Raw genomic sequence first — 16,576 nt, 5'->3', positions numbered from 1 at the left:
AGCACATTCGTCGACTTAGCTGTCGAAGTATGATTGTCTCTAAAGCGAAGGAAACCAGATATTTTTTAAAATAAGGAATCTATAAACGATAGATGGATGACTAAGCTTCCATCTGGCAAGGTCTTCGTTGCTTTTCATTACAAGGACTTTTTAAAGAATGTGTTTGTCCACTATTTTGTGAACACTAATGTAATAACTAAAACCGTCATTAAGGAAAAATGAAATTTAAATGAAGATCACTCCGAACTTGCAGATAGAGAGAGAGACAGAGAGAGGAACTGTTCACAAAAACGGACCATGTCTCCAATACAATCTCTTGGAAGCTACTGTTAAGATAATTTGTGGCATTGATTGATAAGTTCCAACCCTTAACACTAATTTTGTTCACTTTGAGCTGAACGAAACAGGCAAACTGAGAAACGCGCTAAACAAATAAGCTGTTCAGTTCTCTGATGATTGGATCGAATCTAGGATCTTTAGGTACAGGGCAAAGTATAGTCACTGGGCTTGACCACAAATGTTTCTTCTGGCAGTTTTTCAATATAAAGATTATTTTGACATGCAATTTCCTTTCAATCATATAAGACCTCAATTAGAATGCCTACCAAACAAAATCATGCATATTGGTATAAATATTTAATTTACATTGTTTGTTAGTTAGTTACTTTTTATCATTTTTATTTTTGTGTTATTTTTTATATTTTTGATATTGTAATGTAAGATTGTATGTTTGACTTAACCTTGTCCTAAATCAAGTTCATTTTTTATTGACCGGAAATATTTATTTTATATTTTTTAAAGAACTACTACATAACTAATTTATGATCTATGTGTAAAGGTTTAATATCAAGATCATTATTAATAGAAATACATATGTTTATTTTGGTGTGCGTATAGGCTATTAGAATTCCTCCAGAATTTTACCTGATGAACGCGACATTGTCCATGTTATATAAGTTTAGCAACAGACTTTCTAATAATATTAGCATTTTATTTTGTAAACAATAAGAGCGTTCTAAAGGTTATTTTCCATTAGGTAATATTTTTTTAAAAAATAAAAACAAAACAAATGTTGATTGTGACCTGAGTTCTATTGGAAGACTTTAATCTTGTTACTGTAACGATTATTGATTCGTGTTTTAATTTCTAGCAAAATCAATTTTTAGTATTGCTGTTTGAGCTGAAATTTATTTCTTCTCGTTATTCAATTTAAGTGATTTTTCTCTGGAAATACAAAAGTGCTCTGAAAAATCTTTGAGAAATTGAGACTTGGATTTATAGTGAAATACAAACATAAGGATATATTCTCGGATTATACTATTGTGATTCAACAACAGACCGTTGGTACATCAACATTAATTTGGATTTCTACTAATGTTTATTCAGAACTAATGATTTCGGATTTGTATCAGTAATTCTAGGATTGACGTTAGGATTTAAATCGCAATACCGTAAGATTTTTTTTTTCATTTTCACTTTGTTTTCTAGGGAAAATAATTATTTGTTGAATTTTGCAAAGCTAGTTGCTTTCCACTCTATTCTGTTACTTATTTTAAAAGCATATACTCGTAATACATTAACAATAGGAAGATTCTTTCACAAATAAACTGAATAATAATTATATTTTCGAACAATCCGCAAATCCCATGAGGGGCATTTTGTGGCAGTTAAACGAAAAGATATAATCTTCAGACGAGCAAATTGAATTGTGTGCAATCTCTTGTCCATAAATTTATTTATGACACACATCTGTCGCTTGCAAGTGTAAATCTGTTTGACTCTAAAAACTTTCTCCTTACTGTTGAATGTTTCAGGTATTTCATATCGCATATTTCACGCTCGTCATTCATCCATTCAATTCGATGAGAAGATATACTACTTGTATAATGTAGCACAACAAATATTAATTTTAATATCTGTGCGTTCTGTTTGGCTGCAAGAAAAGGGTCTAAGTTGAAATTTATGGGATAATCGAATAATTTTACCGACATGGTCCTAATGCAAGGCACAGTCTATTGAATGTCGTTTTTGAATACAAGTGGCACTGATGATGAAAATTAAATTCTTCCAGAGAGGTGTTCTGGAACTCAAATTATGTTCCTTTGTCCCACCATTAATTGACTAGGCAGATCGTCTCTCTCATAAAGCATGTACGTGCAGATGGCTTGTGACAATATAACGTAAGTGAACAATGTTGCGTACAGACCATCCCTCTGTATGATACTTGTGTTATTTTTGCGAGGAAGCGGGATATTGATTTCTTCCTAATACTGAATAAGAATGAAGTAATAGGTAAATCTCCAGAGTCATAAAAACAAATGAGATTGCAGAAAAATCGCATGATACCAAATCGGACAGATGTAAATATAATTCGATTTCCTGTAGGCAGCTGGATTGAATAGTTTTAGAAAATCATGTATTCCTTTGTGCGACATTTCACAAAGGACACGTCAGAGGACGATTTTCCATCACTTATGCTTGTCAGTAATAAAATATGACATTATTTTCATATAAACTTATTTTGTGTATATATGAAAGCAAGTAGTTTGGTAGGCACACATACTTGAGTTGTGTATAAATACGACTGTGGGTGTGGTCTAATGTATGTATGTATGTATGTATGTATGTATGTATGTATGTATGTATGTATGTATGTATGTATGTATGTATGCATGTATGTGTGTGTGTGTGTGTGTATGTATGTGTTTGTATGTACTTATGTATGTATGTATGTATGTATGTATGTATGTATGTATGTATGTATGTATGTATGTATGTGTTTGTATGTACTTATGTATGTATGTATGTATGTATGTATGTATGTATGTATGTGTGTGTGTGTATGTATGTATTTCTCTATGTCTGCGTTTGCGTGCGTGAGTGCGTGCGTGCGTGTATGTATGTATGTATGCATGTATGTACATGTATCCTTTGAATGAATAGTATCATTCATAATTATAGGTTGTAAGGGTTATTTAGTTAATAACATTGATATACTAATTTTCCCCAAGCGCACATGAATGATGAGTCAGTCAAGTATAGTGAATAAATTCATTCATAAAGTTCCAAGACTGAGATTTATCTTAACTCAAATAAACATCACGTGGTCTGATTTCAGGACATGAGTTCTCAAAAGGTCAGGTTAAGTTCATTTCTAATTAGTTAGTGCTTAAATAGCTGATCAGTTTGTACTTGCGATTATAAATTTGCGAGGCTATCTACTGAGTTTTAGTAACCTATAAGAGAATTATTCCGTAGAATTTAGACATTCATAGTAGCAAACATCAAGCTTGAAAGTTATTCAGTTATATTGAGAGGATTCGTTTCTTTAATTTAATCATTCGTTGAAACTGCAGTGCTTGAACTCTCCAGGTTATCTGGATAGTTAGTAGCTGTTACGGATTTACAGTTAATTCATTTAAAGACTATTTGGATTTATAGATATTACGGATATACTGTGAATTCACTTAAAGGCCTTTTTGGATAATACATATTGATTACATCAGTACGTTACTTAACATTATTCGGAATATCATTGGAACTCATTTTGATACCTTTGGAATTGACTGAACATTTTGGACTGATATAGGTTTCATTCACCTCGCTGTAAGTTAGTTTTACTCTTTGACTTTATTTATTAGGGAAATAATTATGTATTTGTTCAATTTACAAAAATGTTGGTTTCGCTCCTTTTTTGTTAGTTATTTAAGATCAAAGAGTCGTAAATGTATGTATGTATGTATGTATGTATGTATGTATGTATGTATGTATGTATGTAAAATCAAAAGTTTAAACAAAATTACGACCTCGGTGTGTCGTCAGGTAACGCACATACACGATGAATAAACACCTCCTTTTTGTTTAAACATTGGATCCCTCGTATCGTCTCTATCAATACCAAACTGTTCAAGTTAATTGCACTCCTTATCTGCTTTTTTAAACATACAAATATAGAACAATGTTCAATAATGTTACATTAATTTATAACTACGAAAAGCTCAACTAGTCCTACTTTGATGCATGCTACTGAAATAAATATTGAAATCAAACGTCTGCTTTTACGATGACCTTGACACGGCACATTTCACAATGTCAACAATTCTGTGAGGAGTTTATTAAATGATGCATCCTGTCAGGCAACATCAAACAAATCGTTGCTAAAGGATTGTTCGTTTCAGTTGTTCTACATCTATTGAATATCAAAATCATATATAGATCGCACACAAATAAAACCGTTTAGCAACACCTTTTCATTTTATAAATATATGAATTTGCTATTCTTTTTCATCATTATAGTGAACACAAAATACTGTTTAGCTACAATACAATTGTATAACTTTACGAACAAGAAAACCTCATATTGACCTAAATAAAGGGGAGCTCAGTAGGATACGTGTACTGGTTCATAAAGGCTTATATTCAGCTCACTACATGTCTAACATTTTAATAGGGGTCCATTATAGACTTTAACTGGTTTATAAGATGTTCGTCGTTTGTATAGGTTTTCAGCTGTATGACGTCACAGAACATACTTTATGACGACATATAAAATCATAATAACTATTCATATTCCTACTGTTACGACTGTATGATCATAAAGTATGTGACAGATAAAACAAAACCAAGCTTTGCAAAATCAGCAAAAAAATGTATTTCACTAGAATACAAAATGAAAATTCAAAAGACATTTACAGTATTGTGAATTAAATCCTAAATAATCTTAAAATCTCAAAAGTCAAAAAGTATAGAATATTCCGAATGAATTCCAAGTCTTGAGTGTCTTGATGTATCATAATCATATAATCCAAAATGTCTTGGAATGTGTCTTCAATAATACCAAAGTAATGTTTAGTCCTAAACTTGAATGAGCACTTTGTAATTCAAATGAATAATTTAAATAAATAATTCATCCCCAATTATATCTGAATACAACTATAAGTGGCTCCACAGACTGATCATAAAACTTGCATGAGTAATTGTTTATCAAATAATATATGTACTAATTTCACTTGACCTGTAACATGATATAATATCCTAGGGAAAGCCCCGAGTCTTGAGCTGAAATGCAAATAAACATCTTGTTTACTTATTAGAATCATTACACAAATCAGGATGGCATTACCGTCAATCACACACTAACATTCAGCACATTATATATATATATATATATATATATATATATATATATATATATATATATATATATATATATATATATATATACATACAATACTATGTAACAATGCTTGTGCAGGATTGAAGGAGTAGATAGGTCAATGTGGCCGTTTTTATGTGTTTGTATTGAATTTCACGTGGCAGTGATTCTCTTCCTTCCATCTCGTGTGTATCTTGACTGAAAATCTTTTCACCATATTTATTATAATTAATACGTAGCCTACCGATTATTGGAATAATGACTCGTGATAACGTATTGAACTAAATCATAAATCTGACAAGACCCTGGTTCCATTTATTGATATATAAGTTTAATTTAGGACTATCCAAATGTGATATAATTATTTTCTGTTATCGACAACATTCCAATACAGATTCCCTTTACCACCTGGCACTGTGTTTTGGGTGTTATACATAATGTTTAAATGTCCTGATTCCAAGTTGAGACAGATTATTATTGGATATAAATACAAAACTCTCTCTCTCTCTCTTTCTCTCTTTCTCTCTCTCTCTCTCTCTCTCTCTCTCTCTCACACACACAGACACACACACACGCGCGCACGCATACACACACACACACATACACACACAAACATCACTGTCAGACACAACGAAGAATATTTATATGTCCTAACACTTATCAACAACATTCTTGCTGTGTACACGTACAATGTTAGGTAAAAATAGCAGATACAATATCCAGTTATAGCATTCTAATGTTTAACAAATGTATCAATTTTTAAAATCAATGGTTATATATTTCCTTTAGTAAACATAAATGACAAGGATGTTGATGATGATGATGATGATGATGATGGTGATGGTGGTGACACTAATAATAAATGTTGTTATTGTTGGTATGAATCTAAATTATTAATTAATTAAGGAAGACAAGTCTTCAGACTGGTTAATCAAATATTTAAAGGTTTCTTTATTTCTAAAAATATGCAATATTTTGAGATTATCTAGTCGCACAGAAGCTAGGAATATTCCGAGTAGTGAACAAAAATATATTCTCTTTCCCTAATACATCTTCATAATGACAGAAAATAACGATACATGCAAAAGTGATTTTTCAACTCATCTGTTCCACAGTAACCAAAGTAGAAGGTCCTTTGCGTATAAGGCAAAAATAGGTTCAGAACCTGCATAATTGCATGCAATTTCCTCCCAACCAGGTAAAAAGCTGAAGTTGCTTTATTTCTCGGAAATGGCAGATATTATAAAGAATGATTCGCTAAAGTGGTAACTACTCAATATATCACCTACAATAGGTTTTCTTTGAGACTGTCATCGGTTTGCATATCCATTGATAATGATTGCCAGCATTGTGTAAAGTTAACTTACCTGATCGATGCCTCTACAAAGCATGCTTTATACTGCGTCTGAAAATGTTGTACTTTATATTCTAGAGAGAAACTTTTCTAATTTTGATATTGACGTTTGCCAAATTCCCAGAATGCATTGCTTAGTCTTGAACGAACAGTCTGAGTTCGATGAACATTGATACTATAACAAACGAAGAAAAGAAAAGCCCTAATCAACCCCAACTCCACCCCGAAATGAACAAAAAAAAAAAATTAACAATCCTGATGATGACGACATTTCATTACAATATATTGAATTAGCTAGACTATAGTATCTCGTTCTATAAGGCTAAATAGAGACTATGACTTAATGCAACAAACTGTTCACCAGGTGAAACTCTTACTTCTTGAGAAACGCCACTGTCAAAACAAATTAATTTCTATCGCCTTTTTGTTGCAGAAACGTCAGCTCCTTTTCCTCATTTTTTGAAAGGATACGTAAGAAGGTACTGAACATAGAGTAACTGTAAAGACTTGATCCTTGGACCGGCAACACCATCACTGTCATCGTTAACTTATCTCTGTAGTCAAAATTCAAAGTAAAATTAACTGGGAGTTATCGCAATTATCATCTCAAACTCGCACGACATCGTGACGTCAGTGGAAAAGTATCTTCGCAGGATATAAGAAAGTATAAACTTTATTTGTCATATTATCTTAACATATCGCTGCCATTGAAAAAACGCTTCGGTCTTGCAGGGAAACATTTTATTCCTGCCAAGTGGTCAGAATTTCTCAAATGGCAAAGTCTTACCCTATTCTTTATGAGAATGGTAAAGTCTTACCCTGTTCTTTATGAGAATGACAAATTAGACAACACGATATTACGTTGCGATATCATGGCTAATTGTGACATAAATTTTAAACCGTCCCTCTGGTATGACTGACCGAATCTTTTCTACCACAGTTAACGGTCAGAATTTTATCAAAATTGTAAAGTGTGATAATATTTTTCTGAAGAAAATTAATTCGACAAAGGCACTCTGCGCCATATTCGCTAAATACGCGACTCTGCTATCTGGCGATTTATTATCCTATTCGGAATCTTACGCCTACGCCAACCATCTCTGAGGCCAAGTCTGGTCGATGCTTCTGGAGCACGTCGGTAGTTAAATCTTCATTTTCGGAGGTGCGTAGTTTTGCAAGTTGCAAAGCTCTTTAATTTTGGAGGTAAGTAAATCTTGCTTGTAGGTCGCAATCCCATAATGCCTAAATAAAAATGATTGGTTTTAAAAAGCACCGGAACTTGTGAACTTTAACGACACAAGATCTTTTTTAACAGATTAAGGCAATATATAAAAATAATCTCAAAGCTTCCAAGAAAAGGAAAATACTCGGTCTATTTTCTCTGATATATCTGGAAAGATCTTGCTAACATACTTAATTCACGGATTTGTGGTTGAACATTCGAACGTGTACACAGAAAGAAGTAGCATATATTTTGTATTAGCATTTAATTCAGTGTTTATGTTGCTTTGAAAATGCATATTATAAAAAGGAATATATTTTAAATATTAGGACATTTTTGCATTATGTATTAGGCAGAGAAGGAAAATGTCTGTTTTTTGTCTCAACGATATTAAAAATGAAAATAGGACGTGTTAAAAATAAAATAAAAATCCCTAGAAATTACAGATAGCGTTGCAGAATCCAAAACCATTTAGAGATTACGAGACGAATAAACTTAGCATGAAATGTGCTTAGGTACGTCCATTTAATGTTTCCGTTTGGACAGGATTTAGTCAAAGTCAAGACTGCAAAGAAAAACTTAAAATCCCGTAAAAACTTTAAAAATAGGTTTTCCGTCTGAAAATGCCATGTTATCCATGAGGTAGGTTTGTGGCAGTGTGTCAAGTATTGATATTAAGAAACTCAATATAGTCCAATAATTTGGTTTAATGTAATTAGTTCAACACACAAACAGTGGGTCCCGAGTGTCCGAGTGGTCTAAAGCGCTCTCCGTCACGGATCACTGCCATCTCACCTCTGTCTGCGTGGGTTCGAGTCTCGGGCTCGGCCAGTGTGGATATGTGAGAAAGCTTGTCGGTAGCTTCTCGTGGGTAGGTGGTTCTTTCCGGGTTCTGCCTCCACCATTAATACTGGCCGCCATGTATAGCCTATATTGTGCTGAAAAATGGCGTTAAACTATAACAACAACATCAACACACATACACACACACACCGTCCGATACAGCTAATTGAAGTAATTCACTAGATTCTCCACGCACATCTACATATTTGAAGTAGTACTAAACATTCTGAAAACACACACGCGCACATACCTAAATTAGTATGGTAGATTCTGCACACGCACATGTTCGAAGCAGTACATTAGGTTCTAAATAAAATATGCACGTTAAAAAAATTACGCATGAATCTGCATACACGCATGCTCGAAATTACAGACATATACGTATACTCAAAGGTGTACGTTAGATTCTGCACTCTCGCTCATGTTCGAGGTAGTACGTTAGATTGCTCACACAAGTACACCTATTCTATCATATCCACATATTCGAAGTAGTGCGCTAGATTCTATACACACGAACATGCAGATATTTCGTCTGATACATATATACTGAAGTAGCATGCTGGATTGTGCAGACACATATTCCGTCTGATACATCTATTCGAAGTAGTATGCTAGATTAGGTAGACAAATACATACAAATATCCATCAGGTTCACATGTGCGAGGTAGTACGCTAGATTCTGCACACACACACACATACACACACACCCACACCCACACACACACATTTCATCAGATTTTGCACACACATATACCATTATGCGTGTATGTTCGTGTGTATGTTGGTCATTTATGTCATGTTAGTTTGACCTCTCTCTCTCTCTCTCTCTCTCTCTCTCTCTCTCTCTACTTTGGCAGGATACGACATACACTTGTTAACGATAGTAGATCGGTATGCTTGTAGTTATTAGATGGTTGCATGTATAATCCGGATACACACGGACCGCCAGTATCTGCAGCCTGTTGAGGATGATGCGGACGTTCACTTTGCCAACGATGCTCATGAGCGAGATCCCGCTGTAGTTGTTACAGTCACGGCTGGTGTCGCGCATGTCTTGGGGGACTGCTCCTTCTTCCCAACAGAGGCAGATTAGCTCATGCAGCGCCTGAAGCAATGTCGATTTCCCACGTTTGATAGCTTCAGGTGGGATGCTGTCGCTACCTCGTACTTTTTCGTTTTGGAAGGGGTCGATGGCTTTGCTGAGCTCTTCTAAGGTGGGCACTTTGTAGAACTCCACCATGGTGCGTAGTTTCTGTATGATGCCAAGGGCCGTAACGGTGAATGACGTTTCTCGGGAGTGTAGCTCTGAGTAGTGCTCCACTCATCTGGCCAATATGTGTGTGTGTGTGTGTGTGTGTGTGTGTATATACATATATATATATATATATATATATATATATATATATATATATATATATATATATATATATATATATATATAATTATTGTGATACCTAACTTCGAGATAGACGAACTTTCATAAATTAAATATTAAACAAATTATTTACAGTGTAGACTATAATGTATACATGTAAAACTGAAAAAGTGACCTAAGCTACAAATAATCGTTTAAAGCAAACAAACGCAAGAAAGGTGTCTATGTCCGAGATATGGCGTTCAGAAGAACTATTGGAAACCATATTTTATTAGAAGCATATATATTGAAAGGTCTATATAATTAAAGTAAATTAGGTTTCAATTGCTTGAGATATCTGTTCCAAAACTGCCCTTGATAAGACACAATTTACAATGAAGAAAACTCTGATAATTAAAACCTGCATTCAGTCATACCGTCTCTATTGATAAACAATAATTTAATGGTAGAGATTTTGTTTGCCCGATTGAAGAGTTCAACATTGCGCACGTATACATCTATATATTAACAGAAACAACTTGAAGTCCCATCTTCATATTTGTGGTCGTTTTCAGATATGACATAAGTCTAAGATTTTCGTCATGTGTTTCAACTGTGTCTGAAATATGCAAAATATTATTCAGATATTTGACAGTCGTTACCATCTGGGTTACTGTGAAATGTCTATTTTTTTGTCTGGTACAAGTGCCATTTCTGCGGATTCCATTTGGGCTACTGTAAATTTTCTTTTTTCAGTGGGGGACAAGTACCAATGTTGTGGATTTCGTGGCTGCTGCAAACCACAGAATTAAAGTCTCAGTCACCAGTTACGTTTCTTATAGAAAAATAAGACCTTTTACGAAATCCATGATAATATGTATCGACGTTTATTTAATTTACGAGAAAATCACGAACACTGATATCCCCGAAACGTATTGTTTCACGGTGTTAATTAAATATGACTGACGCCTCTGTTTAACAAAGAAACATCATTTTTGTAAACTCACATTGACCGAAATAAAGGGAAGCTCAATAGGATATGTGTACTTGTCCATAGAGGCTTCATTTTCAGCTCACTACAAGTCTAACATTTTAATAGGGGGTTATCACCTGACCCCAACGTTGTCCCGTTTGGCAAAATTCGTGAAATTCGCACATTTCGGAGCTCGTAACTTCAGTGTGGTGCAACGCAGAAAAATCAATGAACAGCTTGAAGAATAGAACAAATATCTCAGGAGTAAAACAAGCCATAGAGTATAGTCGTGTACCTTTAAAGACGGAAATAGCAGAAGGAAATCGAGAGTCATGGGTGGAGCGAGGTATTTGGAAGTTACTTACCTTCTCTCTTATGTAGCATGATAAACATGGTCCTGTGTCAGAACGGGTCATGGGGTAATCTGAGGTAATTTTGTCCCTCTGATTTTTTGTTCATTCAGATTATTGGATTATTGTGTTTTTTTCTTCTTCTTTTTCTCCTCAACATCAAGCTCGCGTCGAGCACCTGTGGTTTAAACCTTTGGTAGTATGCTTTACAGTCTAGGAGAGAAGAACATGATAATTACAGAACTTCGAGACCAAACGTTATATTCTACATTTTTGTAAACGTTTATGTGATTGATTAGGTAAATTATGAAATTATCTGCCTAAAATAAAATCTAAATTTTTGAATGTCAATGCAGATGATTACATAGGTCAGTGGAGAAAAAATAGCATATCTCTAATTGGGATTAATATAAACTTAGCAGTAAAAAAAATTGTATTGCCCTCAATGTCACAACATTGTTATTTAGGAAAGGACAAAGAATAACGCATGAAATATACTTCACAAAAAAAGATCTCTTCAAAGCCATAGATACAATTATTAATAAAATTGTATGGAAGTGGCAATAACAGATAGGGTATATATTTCTGATATAATAAAGAGCTAAGATCATAATTTTCTAACATATGGATATAAGGTGCATGATTATATCGGTAAAGTTTACTATTCACAGGAATCCTTGCTTAGGATAGCCTTATATTTCAACAGTGATGTCTTCTTTTATTCATCTTTGTCCTGCCGCTTGGTCACTGATTCAACATCTGCAATGCGTTTGCTCATCAAATTGTAGCTGTTTCCTCCTGGTTTTCGTGTTCTTTTTTCAGTCCCAGAAATTCTTACATTGCAAATATCTGAGATGTCGAGGGTGCGTAGTATAATTTGCAATAAATCTTTATTCAACGTTTACCTTAAATAAATAAAGCGTAGACCATTTCTTGATTATTTAGTGTCAAATTGCATTGGCTGGTACATAATGCACAATGATAACAAGTCTCGTTATTCATAAAGCTTCATTTAACCATGCGCTCGTTGTGGCAAGTGTAAACATTGAAAGGAAACGAATGTATAATTGATAGCTGCAACATTTTTCAAATGTCAACAATCCACTTTAAAAAAGAATGCGAGTCAAAGCCAATCATGCAAACGTGATAATTTTTATCATCAACGTGTACGTCGCTATGAATGGAAAATAAGTTTCATATTTTGTGCTAATTTCAGACGTAACATAATACGTCTGAAATTGTAATGACCTCTCTGTAAAGTAAACGTAAACTATCTTTAATGCTGAAATGTTCTCTAGGGAAATGACTTTTGTTGTTGCTGAAATCTTTATAATCTCGTTTCCTTGCATATCGCAACAGCAAGTAATGTAATGGGTTTACAACTAAATGCGATATAAAACTTGACACCTGAAAATAAATGAAAAAGAGCAGATATCGGGAACCCTTTAGTATTATAAATGATTGATTTCTATCTTGCTACCATAGCATATGTTGTTGTCCAATATTGCCACAGTACGAAATTACGTTAATTTGTGATTGAAATGCAGCAGGGTCACTTACTCGCACCTGCACAATTAGTATACAAACGTGCCTCTCACACCCTCTCTCTCTCTCTCTCTCTCTCTCTCTTACAGCTTACATAGCATATGCCAGTCATTACACATTACATCATATCTTCTAGCATCCCTGTTTGCCCTATACGTTGCACATCCTTTTCATTTACTGTATCGTTGGTGAATCTTTCTGAAAAGTAATTATTGCGGCAGGTTAAATCAACAATATGAGCAACATATATGCGATGGTGGCGTGCAGATGCAAAATAAATATCCAGTTTATGGCTATTTGTCTCTGACAAACTTTCATTTTGGACAGTGCCATATGATTATTGGATCAAATTAAATATTACTTTCTGACGCCAGTTGTATCTATCGTGGTATTAGTACAGTGGCATTAATAGTGATTTTGGAACATGAATTTTGTGCTTAAATATTTATGGAAGATACAGTACAGATGATTTAAAATCAAGTAATCCATCTCTTAAATGGGTCATAAATCTTGGTATTTTGTCGATCATGTTTTAAAATGTAGGGGTAAAGAAGCAATTCCTATTTTGTTACACCTTGATTCTCTCTAGCACGGTTGTTTTGATTTTGTCTATTCGAACATCACGCACCACCAGTCGAAGAGAACAATAGGAGCTCTGCGAGAGCGATGCCATTAAAATGGTTCAGGATTCAAGGCTACAATTGAGCACAACTTACCCATATTCATGGTAAATATTAAATCTTGGAAATTTAGCATCGCGGTCAGTTGGACTTGATAAATGGTCACATCCTGGTATTTCAATGTAGCTACGGAACCATGTATTTGTGATGGGTATCTTAAATACCGTAAGATCGCTGTTTGAAAATAGTTACAGAAAACATTAACGTAATATTTTGGAACAAGCTTATGTATGGGTAAATTGTACTCAATTGTAGCCTTGAATCCTGAACCATTTTAATGGTTATCGTTCTCGCTGCACATGTACAACTGAATGTAAACAATTAGATGTTTCATGTGGGCACAAACAGAAGCATTTTTCTCAAATCCATTATATCATTGTTATGGTTTCAGAGGTTCACATTGTGATAGATCGTTAATTGGATATAATCGTGATTTGTCCATCTTAGTATTACGACTCTATGGTCTTAAACTAAATAATAGAAAAGAGCGAAAAGCAACACGTTTTTGTAAAATTCAACAAATAATTGATTTCCCTAGAATAAAAAGTCAAAGTTGTAAATAGAACTTATGGTATTGAGAAAACAAATCCCAAATAATCTTTGAATTTCTAACACATGTCCTAATGATTAAAGTTCTGAATAAACGTTAGTGATATTCCAAAATAAATAATACAGCGGTGGAAGGTTGTTGTTGTTGTTGTTGTAAGGTTTAACTCCATTTTTCAGCACACGATAGGTTGTACATAGTGGCCAGTATTAATGGTGGAGGAAGAACCCGGGAAAATCCCCGGAAAGAACCACCGACCCACGAGAAGCTACTGGCAAGCTTTCTCACATACCCACATTGGCTGAATCCGAGACTCGAACCCACGCAGACAGAGGTGAGATGGCAGTGACCCGTAACGGAGAGCGCTTTAGACCACTCGGCCACTCGGGGCCCCCAGCGGTGGAAGGGTTAGTGTGCCTGTTATGGCTGTGTCTTGGTGATGTGCCAAACAGTCCTTTTGTTGAATCACAATAATGTAATCCAATAATATATCATTATTTGAATTTCACTATAAATTCAGGTGTTTATTTCCAAGAATGTTCTTTACTGAGCGCTTTGTAATTCCAGAGAAGAACTTACTTGAATGAAATAATTTGAATAAATAAATTACAGCCCAAATGAAATACTGGACACAACAATAATACTACTGATTCAGCTCAGACCTTACAGCACGAATTAATGATTTAAAGAAAAACAAGATTATATAGTCCTCTATTTGACCTTAGGTCACTATTAACATTTTCTATACCAAAAAATACTTAATGGAAAATTCATTTGAGTTATTATTAAAGTTGTTGTTGTTGTTGTTGTGGGGTTTAACGCCATTTTTCAGCACAAGATAGGCTATACATGGCAGGCCAGTATTAATGGTTGAGGAAGAACCCGGGAAAACCCTGGAAAATATTATTAAAGACCTATTACTAAAATTATAATGTCAAATGTAGTAAACAGAAGGTAAACAGAAGGTAAACGCAGCATTTCATAGAGAATTTCTTAGGTTCTGGAATCATATTGAGATAAAAATGTTTACAAAACCAAAATCAATGTTTCAGGTCAGGTTGAAAATGCACTTGATTTTGGTCAAGTCCAAACTATAATTATACCATATCATATAATGAATAAAAGAACCTAATAAACAATACAAATCAGTTATGTATAACATTACAATGAAAATATTTTAATTTGGTCAAACATCAACACTACAGTACATGGAGGTGAATAACTCTTCTGCGCCAAATGACACAACAGAAGAAAGAAAGACAATGGTGGCAAGGATGACAGATAATGGAACTGAACAAATTCAGTTTACGAAACGTTTTTTTTTTTAAAGGGCTATTCTTGTGTTGACCATATTCAGTATAAGAAACGGTACTTTTCAGGACTGTACTTGTTAATATTTCTTCATAAATGAAACGTTGTTCAATGTGTCCTTGAGGAATAGAGCAAACAGTCTGCCCTACAATTGAACAAAGATGAACAAAAAATCTTACTGCGATTACAACAAGCTATAGACTTGTCAAGGTTAAATAGGCAAAAAACAGACCTGGAGAATATCTTATGAAAGTAACTTGAAATGTGCATCTATTCAAATGGTGATTAAACTGTCTCCAACTATTCTTGGTGGAAGGTTTCCCAGTGCAGTCATACTATTGTGACTAGCAGTGCCTATTGTAAGTGAACGTCCAACACTGAAGACTTACCTTGCTGTTTTGAAATACTTGTAAACAAGTTGTTTGCTGGGGCTTAACTCTGTTTTGTGTACATGGCGGATAGTATATCTGGTGGAGGAAGACCTGGAAATATCCCGGAAAGCTTCTGGCAAACTTTTTCACATACCAAGGTCGGTCGAGAATGAGACTCGAAGCAAAGCAGACAGAGGTGATAAGTTGATGATACATAAACGCGTGCGCTTTAAAACACTCGGCTACTCGGGACGCCTTGTAAATAAAAAAAGAAGCTCCTGGTCTCTCTCTCTCTCTCTCTCTCTCTCTCTCACACACACACACACACACACACACACACGCAATACTTTTTCTGTCTAAATATGCAAGGTGCGCCAAATCTAATTTTAAAAAAATGATCCATATGCCATCATTCCTGTTTGCACACTTTAACATAAATTATAATTCGTGCAAAACAGATATAAAACACAATATGCCCTAAATACTGTATGAAGAAGCTACATTAAGCGACAAGTCCTATGTGTCTGTCTGTATGTCTGTATGTATGTATGTATGTATGTATGTATGTATGCATGTACGTACATACGTACGTACGTACGTACGTACGTTCGTATGTATGTATGTATGTATGTATGTATATATGTATGTATGTATGTATTTATGTATGCATGTTTATGTGTGTGTGTATGTATGAATGTATGTATGCTTGCATGCACGCACGCACTCACGCACGTACGTACGTACCTATGTATGTATGTATGTATGTACGCTCGCACGCATGTACGTACGTACGTACATACGTATGTGTGTGTGATTTGGAATTTTAACGTAGCTTAAACAATTTTTAGTCATATCGCTACCATGTCTACAG

The 16,576-nt window shown here is 34.4% G+C and overlaps 1 long non-coding RNA gene across 2 annotated transcripts; it reads right to left on the bottom strand.

The window, feature by feature from the left end:
- Positions 1-4,287: 4,287 nt before the first annotated feature.
- LOC149794661 (uncharacterized) lies at positions 4,288-16,244 on the bottom strand. Of its 2 annotated transcripts, XR_016422177.1 has the most exons (5): positions 15,724-16,244; positions 12,891-12,994; positions 11,914-12,156; positions 11,267-11,464; positions 4,288-5,058 (listed from the first exon to the last, which is right to left on the bottom strand). It is a non-coding gene; the product is annotated as an uncharacterized LOC149794661 (long non-coding RNA). The 2 variants fall into 2 exon arrangements; XR_016422178.1 differs by lacking the exon at positions 11,914-12,156 and having other exon boundaries at positions 15,724-16,240.
- Between the last annotated feature and the right edge of the window lie 332 nt (positions 16,245-16,576).

The sequence above is a fragment of the Sinohyriopsis cumingii genome, chromosome 7, assembly GCF_028554795.1.
Source record: "Sinohyriopsis cumingii isolate HCF-2022 chromosome 7, ASM2855479v2, whole genome shotgun sequence".
Classification (NCBI taxonomy): Eukaryota; Metazoa; Mollusca; class Bivalvia; order Unionida; family Unionidae; genus Sinohyriopsis; species Sinohyriopsis cumingii.
This window is presented reverse-complemented; position numbering and strand designations above follow the sequence as displayed.